Source organism: Sorex fumeus, unplaced genomic scaffold (assembly GCF_029834395.1).
Source record: "Sorex fumeus unplaced genomic scaffold, SorFum_2.1 ptg000087l, whole genome shotgun sequence".
In the NCBI taxonomy this organism is placed as follows: Eukaryota; Metazoa; Chordata; class Mammalia; order Eulipotyphla; family Soricidae; genus Sorex; species Sorex fumeus.
In genome coordinates, this window is record NW_026606144.1 from 6,182,433 (window position 1) to 6,192,131 (window position 9,699).

At 50.5% G+C, this 9,699-nt stretch overlaps 1 protein-coding gene and 1 pseudogene across 6 annotated transcripts in view; one reads left to right on the top strand and one right to left on the bottom strand.

The window, feature by feature from the left end:
- The window catches only part of SBNO1 (strawberry notch homolog 1), a 54,626-nt gene extending 45,292 nt beyond the window's left edge, over positions 1-9,334 (bottom strand). For 3 of the 6 annotated variants that reach the window (XM_056131380.1, XM_056131378.1, XM_056131382.1), the window contains exon 1: positions 9,087-9,332. The gene's annotated coding sequence lies outside the window, so the exon portion shown is untranslated. Of the gene's footprint in view, positions 1-9,086 lie in introns of all 6 variants that reach the window. The other 3 variants (XM_056131379.1, XM_056131377.1, XM_056131383.1) reach the window with 2 other exon arrangements.
- Positions 1,203-1,828, top strand: LOC130039523 (ubiquitin-40S ribosomal protein S27a-like; annotated as a pseudogene).
- Positions 9,335-9,699: the final 365 nt, after the last annotated feature.

The window sequence follows — 9,699 nt, forward strand, 5'->3', positions numbered from 1 at the left end:
AGCTTGGACTATTATCCTAGCACACAGTACAAATACCGCACCAAAAAAGCTCAGTGCTTAATAAATAAATAAACCTTAATACTTTTTTTAATTAACACCTCTCCCTCTCCTTTTAAAATCTCTTTTTTGTTTTAGGGTCATGCCTGGCAGTGCTCAAGGATCGCTCCTGGCAGAGCTCAAGGTGACATATGGGTCACAAACCTCAACAGACCACACACAAAGCAAGCACCCCACCCACTGTAGTATTGCTCCAGGCCCTTTAAAAAAATCATTTAATCCACAAAATACTTCATAAGGACCAATGATCTTTGGGAATATGGATTCACCCATTTACTTTGGATAATCTTGACCTAACAGTTCTGCACGAGTACCCAGTGGGGTGCTCAAGGCTTACTCCTGGCTCTGTGCTCAGGGATCAATCCTCACCTGACTCAGGAGACCTTATGCAATGACATGACAAAACCCAAGCCAGATTTACGCAGGCAAGTTTGAACCCCTGTACTATCTGACTTACCCTGAAAGATAATTTTGTTTAAACTGTAGAACAACAGGAGCTGGGGAGTTAGTACAGCAGAACGGGCATCTGCCTTCCACATGGTCAACCTAGATTTGATCCTCAGCATCCGGTATGTTCCTCTGAACACACAGAGCCAAGAGTAACCCCTGAACATTATAGGCCCTAAAGCCAACCAAAAAAATATAATGAAAAACTTGAAGCTGGAATAATAGTACAGCAGGTAGGATATTTGCCTTGCACATCTGATCCAGGTTCAATCCCCAGCAACCCACATGATATGTACTGGAGCCCCACAAGGAGTGATCCTGAGCAGAGCGCCAGGAGTCAGTCCTGAGCACTGTCAGGTGCCCCCCCATCCAAAAAGAAAAAAAAAAAAAGAGAACCAAAGAGCTATCCAGTAGGTAATGGTGCTTACTCGGTTAATGCCCCCCACACACATCCCCCAAACAGGGTCTGCCAAGACAGGCCAGGAGTTAATCTCTGAGCATAAAGTCCGGAGTAAACCCTTAACACTCTGCTAGGTATGGCCCAACAAGATAAAAAGAAAAATGAAATAGAGGGATATCAGAGTGTGCACAGAATGCATGCATCAGCCTCCTATGCAGCCTCCTGGGAGCCTTTTCTGTGGCCCAAAATCTAACCCTTCTCTTCTCTTCCATCACCCACAGGTGGATCCACTGCCAAGATGCAGATTTTCGTGAAAAACATTATGGGGAAGATTATCACTGTCGAAGTTGAACCCTCGGCTACAACAGAAAATGTCAAGGCCAAGATCCAGGACAAGAAATCAGCAAAAAAGGCCGGAGAGATAGAACAGCGGATAGGGCACTTGTCTTGCACATGGCCAACCCAGGTTCGATCCCCAGCGTCCCATATGGTCCCCCCCCCCCGCCCCCGCACCACCAGAAGTAATTCCTGAATGCAGGAGTAACCCCTGAGCATCACTGGGTGTGACCCAAAAAGAAAAAAAAATCAGTAAAGACTGATCATTGCTGGTAAACATCTTTAAGATGGCCATACTTTGTCTGACTACAGTATCCAAAACGAGTCCACTCTTCATCTCCTTTTAAGACTTCAGGGTGGCACAAAGAAAAGGAAGAAGTCTTAGACCACTCCCAAAGAAGAATAAGCATAAGACAAAGAAGGCTAAATTGGCTGTTCTGAAATATTACAAGGTGGATGAGAACGCAATGCCGGGAATGCCCTTCAGATGAATGTGGTGCTGAAGTTTTTATGGCCAGCCACTTCAACAGACATTATTGTGGCAAATGTTGTCTGACACACTGTTTCAACAACCCAAAAGACAAATAATTACCTGTATGGGTTAATAAAAGGCATGAACTTTAACACAGTTAAGTTTTAGTTCACTGATTAAAGAGTGATTTAAAAAAAAAAAGTGTGCACATTTTACACATGGGAGCCCCAAGTTTGCTACCCTGGACTGTGCATGGTTCCCTAACACCAAGAGTATCCTCCAAGCATTAAAGCCAGTGGCTGCGATTTCCTCAGCAATGGTGAATACGGCCCCCAAATTTTAAATTACCATCAGCGGGCCAGAAAAATAGCACAGAGGTTAAGGCATTTGCACACGATGCAGTTTCAATACCTGGCACCACATCCAGGGTCTCCGAAGCACTGCTAGGAGTGATCCCTGAGCAGTCAGGGGATCCCAACACTACACAAGGCATGGCCTAAACCCTTCCCCTGCACCCTCAGACAAAATGTACCAGAAACCAGGTTTGTGACTCAATGGCAGAGAACCTACCCTGCACACCTGCATATTCCCAGGTCCCATAAAACATATGTACCTTAACAAAGCAACATAGGAAAGGAAGAAAAAAATAAATATGGGGAAAACACATATGCCATTCTAATTTTTATTAGGCTAAATCCTTAATACTTAATCATATTCCTATTCTAAAACTATTACACAGAATTTGTGCTCAGGCTTACAGAGCCCTTTAAACTAACATTAAGGCTTTACTTTTGGTTGGGCAAGAGTAACAGTACGGGGGGGGGGGGGGGGGGGTCATGTCTTGTATGCAGCTGACCCAGTTTTGAGTCCCAGTATTCAATATGGTCCCTGGAGCCCTGCCAGGATCCCTGAGTGGAGAGCCAGGAGTAAGTCCTGAGCATCACCTGGGGTGGCTCAAAAACCTGAAAAATAAAAATGATTATTAGTGCTATTAGTGCTGGAGCAAGAGAACAGCGGTAGGGCATTTGCCTTGCATGTGGTTGACCCAAATTTGATCTTCAGCATCCCATATATGGTCTCCGGAGCCCCAGAAGTGATCCCTGAGCATAGAGTCAGGAGTAAGTCCTGAGCACCGTTGGATGTGAATCCCCCCCCCACAAAAAAGGCCTTATTCAATCTTTTCTCAGTAGTAATTACTGAGAAAAGGCCTTTTTACCTTGAACCCAACATACAATATAAATGGAAATACCATTAGATATTAAGAGAACTGCGTTATAATGTGTCCGTGAAGGAGTTTTTGTAGACCTTAGGAGATATTTAACAGGTGGAAATATTTAAAAAAAAAAAAAATTCCAAAAACTGGGGTTGGAGCAATAGCACCGCGGATAGGGCATTTGCCTTGCATGCGGCTGACCCGGATTCGATTCCCAGCATCCCATATGGTCCACCGAGCACTGCCAGGAGTAATTCCTGAGTGAAGAGCCAGGAGTAACCCCTGTGTATCGCCAGGTGTGACCCAAAAGAGCAAAAAAAAAAAAAAAAAAATTCCAAAAACCAAACAATTCAGAAAGTTGCTAACCACAGAGTGACTCTATCGCAGTGGACAACAAAGGTTTCATTTGTACCTGAAATGACTGAAAATATTGCCGGTATCAAAATAGTATACCTATTAAATTGTCTAGGATAAATAGTAAATAAGAACACAGTAAGAGAGAAAGAGCTATCCCTGGCAGGAAGAGAGTTCTGAAAACAGCCAATCAGAACAATGAAAAGATATAGTTACCAGGGAGAATATCAGAGTTGAACTTCCAAGGAGGACAAGGTTTCTTTTGTTAAGACCTAAAACAGATCTTTCCAGATACATTCACTATATTTTGCAGCAACACACCATGAAGTTGAGGAGACTAGAATCAAACAATACCCAGCACTATTACCAATATCTATCTTCCACTAGTAGTATGACCATCAGGTAAAAGACAGTCGTGACAGTTTTCGCACCTTCAAATGAGAATAAAACCAATCCTACAGAAGACTGCAAAAGCTTTATGACTTGAAATAATGTTAGCTAATAACATATTATCATTTTCTTTTTCTTTATTTTTTGCTTTTTGGGTTTTGGGTCACAGGGGTTACTCCTGGCCCATGCACTCAGGAATCACTCCTGGCAGCGCTCGGGGGACCATATGGGATGCTGGGAATCGAACCTGTATCGGCCATGTTGGCTGCGTGCAAGGCAAACGCTGTGCTATTGCTTCAGCCCCTTAACTATCATTTTCATAATCATTATAAGTAAATTTTTTCCAAGTGCCTATTTAAAACTTTATTTCCAAGTATACAACCCCTGGCATATCCAATACTCTCGGTAGCTTGCCGGGCTCTCCGAGAGGGGCGGAGGAATCGAACTCGGGTCGGCCATGTTGGCCGCTTGTAAGGCGAGCGCCCTACCCGCCAGACACAGTAACAACAAAGTCTCCAATGGAGACGTTACTGGGCCCGCTCGAGCAAATCGACGATCAACGGGAGGGCCTTTACCTTTACCTTTACCTTTACAACCCCTATTTCTTGACAACCAATTAACTTGAAAATCAGTTCTATACTAGTTCTCTTACCTAAAACCATCAAGCATCCACTTTGCTCAATTAATATCCAGTAAAAACTGACATTACTGAATGTATACTTAGCAGGTATCTTGGCCTGATGGGTAAATTTTTTGTTGTTGTTGGTTTATTTTGAGGGACCACAACTAGTACTCAGTACAAACTTCTTTTTTTTTTTTGGGGGGGGTCACTCCCAGCGATGCTCAGGGGTTATTTCTGGCTCTGCACTCAGGAATTACTCCTGGCAGTGCTTGGGGAACAATATAGGATGCCAGGGATCAAACCCAGGTCAGCTGCATGCAAGGGAAACACCCTACCCACTGTGCTATCGCTCCGGCCCTCAGTACAAACTTCTGGTCATACGCAGGGATCACTCCTGGTGGAGTTCAGGAAAGCACATGTGGTATCAGGTCAAACCCAGGTCAGCCACTGCAAGACAAAGGCTTTACCCACAGTACTATCTCACCAACCACTAAACCAGTGTTTTTCATAGGGGGTGACACTAAAGCATTGGAGGGTAGGGGGCACGCCATTGGAAGGGTAGTCACAGGATCAATGTAAAGGGAGTGGGGAGAAACGTATGTGCCCTTTTTTCCCTTAAAGGTAGATTTTGGAGAAGGGATCCCCATTCTATTCCCCAGTGCTCCATATGGTCCCCAAAGCAATACCAAACATCACTCCTGAACCAAGAGCCAAGAATGGTCCTGGAGCACTGATGGGTGTGATCCAACACTCCCAACCAAAAAAAAGAAAAAAAGGATTTCCAATTTCCAGGAGGTGCTGAGGATGGTCACCGGGAAGAATGGACTCACAAAACTATGGGCAGATCATATACAATTTTTCAGAAATGCTTTAAAAAGCAGCATCAGGGGCTGGAGTGATAGTACAGCGGGGAGGGCGTTTGCCTTGCAGACAGCCAACCCTGGTTCATTCCCCAACATCACATATGTTCCCCCATGCACCAGCCAGAAGTAATCCTGAGTGCAGAGCCAGAGTAACCCCTGAGCATTAATGGATGTGACCCAAAAAAGTGCAAGAACAGCAAAAAGATACCCCAAGGAACGTGTGCTTGCAAACCAGAAGGTGAAGTACAGTCCACATTACTGCATTCCCCTCCTCCCCCGCATGGACCATCACTGGGAGCACCATGTCTATCTGTGTTTATGTATGAGAGAGATATGACTGACCCTTATTGTACCCTCCATCACAAGCCAAAAAGATTTTCAGGAGAGAAAAAGCATCTTCCCCGATCACATCCAATTCAGATGGACAGTCGAGATTCACCCCAAAGTTGCATTTTCTGTTTTAACCCCCAAGATCACCCCCATGAGAAAACAAATACTTTTTGTGGTTGTTTTTTGTTTTTAGGGGCCTGGAAATGAAAGAAAGTAAAAAAAAATAAAAAGGTTAGGATACTAAAGTACTAATATAGGGTTTAGAGTGCAGAATCTTGAAGTCACATCTCTAGGTTTCTAATTCTGTTCCTAGTTTGCTCTGCTGTTACCTTATTAAGCTTCATCTCAAGGTCTCAGTTTCTTAATGGTGACATAAAAAATATATAAAAGGCATTTATTTTTGAGACTGGAGCGATAGGAAGGGTGTCTGCCTTGCATGCACTCAATGGGCTTGATTCATAGCACCCCATTTGGTTCCCCAAGCCTGTCAAAGAGTCATCTCTGAGCACAGAGCCAGGAGTTAGCCCTGAGCACAGCCAGGTGTGGTTGAAAGACCAAAGAAATAGATGATTTTGTTCTAATGTATATTATGCGCCAAATCACACCTTAAATCATAGTTTAAAAACATAGTTTAAAAATCACTGATTAGGGGCTGGAGCGATAGCACAGCAGGTAGGGCGTTTGCCTTGCACGCAGCCGCCCTGGGTTGGATCCCTGGCATCCCATATGGTCCCCCAAGCACTGCCAGGAGGAATTCCGGAGTGCAGAGCCAGGAATAACCTCTGAGCATCGCTGGGTCTGACCCAAAAAAGAAAAAAAAAAACAAACCACTGATTTGTGCTACAACCTGCAACATAATATACAAATTAATGTGATTAATCTTTTACACAAATCTTACAGAAAAAATTCCTGTTAAAAAATTTCTTTCAGGGCCTCAGGATGTATCTTGGAGCTGTGAAGTATTTGTTTCTTTTTTGGGGGTAAAGGAGGCCTCTTCCAAAGGGTGCTCAGGGAAGCGCTCTGATTCTGTGCCCATCAGATCTGAGATTCAATGTAAAAGCCTGAGGATACTGTGCTGCTGTGGAGAACACGTACATTCCCTGGATGGGAAGACAAGGTTCATCCCAGGCACTCCAAAAAAATTAAAAAGATTAAGTTTTCTAAGTTATTCTTCCCAACTACAAAAAAATTTAAGGTGTACCCAAAGGTTGTACTTAATTCAAGCCAGTCACACCAGTATGGCTTGAATACAGACCTATCAACTCTTAAAAACAAAAGAGGGGGCAGAACAATAGTACAGTGGGGAGGGCATTTGCCTTCCACTGGGCTAACGTGGGTTCAATCCCCAGCCTCCTATGTAGTTTCCTGAGCACCACCAGGAATAATTCCTGAGGGCACAGCCAGGAGTTACCCCTGAGCATTGCCAGGTGTGACCCCAAAAGCCATAAAGAAAGATAAAAAAGAAAAGACATCAGAAAGGAGATGAAATGAAGGATGGAGGTGGGTGGGGAATCTGCTCTGCATGTAGCAGATTTTGGTGGCTTGATCCCTTTCAGCACACATGGTCCCCTATGATCACACCACCAGGAGTGACCCCTGAGCAGAGCCAGAACAGTCTTCAAAGTTGGTTGTGGAACAATAACAAACACAAAATGAGACATAGTTCAACAGTCTGAGCGGGGGCCCAGATTCTATCCCTGGCACGGCAAGTACACCCACCACCACCTCAGAGAGCAACCTCTGACTACAAAGCCAGGAGTAACCAAAAATATATATATATATGAAGACAGTGGAGTGGAAAAAGCTCAGTGGCAAAAAGCAACTGCCTCGCAAGTGTGAGGCTGTGAGCTCGCTCCAAGAACAAAGGTTCTGCTTCCTGGGGCTGCAGGAAGGACAACAAACAGATCCTCAGCATCCAAGCAACCCCAGAGGGTGTGCCTACATCTTGTGAGCACTACACCAGAATGCGCACAAGTGAGCCACCCCCAGCTGAGCACAACAAAGCATCATGGCAACAACAACAACAAATGGAGGAAAGGAGGGGGAAAAAAAAAACGACACCAGCAAAAATTTTAGGTCACCATCATTTTGTTATTTACTGATTTTTTTTTGCTCTGGTGGTGCCAGGAATTGAACCCAGGTCCTCACAAATGCAAAGACAGAGGCCAGTTTTACAGCTGAGTCGTGTGTCGGGCCGTTTCTTGGCCAACGTGAAGGCAATTCCTGTCAGAAAATTGCCTTTCGGTAGGTGAAGTGTGGGACCTCACAGAGTCTCCACACAACAACGGAAGTCAGGTAACCGGGCGGTCCGATCCCGAAAGCGTGGGTACTGGCGTCCTTCACAGGCAGTTAACTCTGGAACCAAAATGCAACTGACAGACCAAGAGAGACGGAAACGTATTCGCAGCTCGCGTCTTTGAAATGAGCCTTTGAAAACGCCCGCGTGGGGCAAAAGCACGACCCCGTTCCCCACACCGATTTCGGGAAAACGCTTCCGACAGGGAAGGTCTGCCAGGAGCACGCAACGGGCTGCGAACCCACCACACTCCCTCTTCAGCGCCTACCCAACCGCTCAAGCCAGACGCCCCGACGGCCCTGAGACGCGCGCGGCCGCGCGGGACCGAGCCCCGAGCGCCCCGCGACCGCCGGGTGTGGCGAGCAGAAAGAAAACCAAGGAACGTGCCCCCTCCCCGTGTGAACTCGGAGAGCGACTTCTGGAAGCCTGGAAACGAAACGCCCTGCCTGCAGAACCGTCCCACCGAAAATCACAGTAATAATGGTAACGATAATAATCCGTTTTTCCGCACTTCACCTTAGCGGAGGAACGCGGCGAGCTCGGCCGGGACGCGGGACGCGGGACGCGGGCGGCGGGCAGCAGCGGGCAGGCGCGCGCTCGGGGCCGCGGGCGTGTCGCCGCGCGCGCGGGGCTTGACAGCTGCCGGGCCCCCCGGGCCGCCCGCGGCAAGGCCGGTGCCCGCTCGCGCGCGGGTGTCCGGCGCCGCCGACGCCAGGTCCAGCCCGACCCGGGCGGCCACTCGTCCACTTTCAAAGGTCAAAGGGGAGCGGCTTTTCACCTTCCCGTCAACACGTGTTCTGCACAAACTTCCGGGTGCGGCTGCCACCGGCGGCGCGGCTCCACCGCGGCGGCCGATCCCGGCTCACGCCCCCGGCCCGCGGCGACCCCCCACGCGAGCCCCCGGCCCGCACCGGCCGCGCGCCGCGTCGGGCCGGCGGCCGCACAAAGCCGGGCGAGGGGAGGAGCCGGGCTGGGGTGCGCGCTCGCCCCGGCCCCTCAGGGGCAGCCGGCCGCGGGGTCCCGGGCGAGCGGGTGGCGACCCCGGGCAGGGGTCCCGCACGTGTCCCCGACGGCGGCCCTGCAGCCCCGGGCGGGCGCCGCGGCGAGGGGGCGCGCCGGCCCCGACGGCGGCCCGGCCCGGGACGGCGGCGCGGGGCCCGGGGCCGCGCGGGCGGCGGGCGTGGGGGCGCGGCGCGGGGGGCGCGGGGCCCCGGCGGGGCGGCGGCGGCGGCCCCGGAGCGGGTGGGAGTGGGAGGCTGTCCCGGAGGGCGAGCGCGGGGGCCCGCGGAGGCGCGCAGAGACTCACTTTCCCCGCGCGGTCCGGCGCCGACGCGGCTTCTCCCGGGCGGCGACGGCTGGACGGAGCTGAGGCGAGCGGAGCGGAGGCGGAGGCGGCGGCGGCGGCGGCGGCGGCGGCGGCGGCAGCGGCGTCCGGCTCTGCCTACCTCCCCGCCGCCATCTTGACGCCCCTCCCCCCGGCCCCCCCGGCCGCCCGCCGGAGACTAGGGGGCGGGGCGGCGGCTGGGGCGCCGCGCGCGCCGCGGGCCACGTGACTTCCTCCTCCCCACCCCGCGCCGCGGCCCCGCCCCCTCCTCGGCCCGTGAAGAAGACGCCCCCCCCCCATCGTGACCGCCCCTGCCCTCGCCCGAGCCCAGCGCGGAAACTGCTGGCTCCCGCCGGCCCGGTACCAGTGGTTGGATCCAAGGGAATTCCGGAACCCAGACGGCCCGTTCCCGCGGCTCCCGGGTGGGCGAGGGGTGAGGGGGCCGGGTTTCGCGAAGGGGGAGGGGGCAGGCGAAGGCCGCCTAGGAGTCACGTGTCTACTGCTTCCGCCGGCGCTGGCGAAAACCTCGCGAGAATGTCGTTGCTTTTTTTTTAACCCCCACCTCCCCACCCCCTCGCCTCTCCTCCCGCGAGCT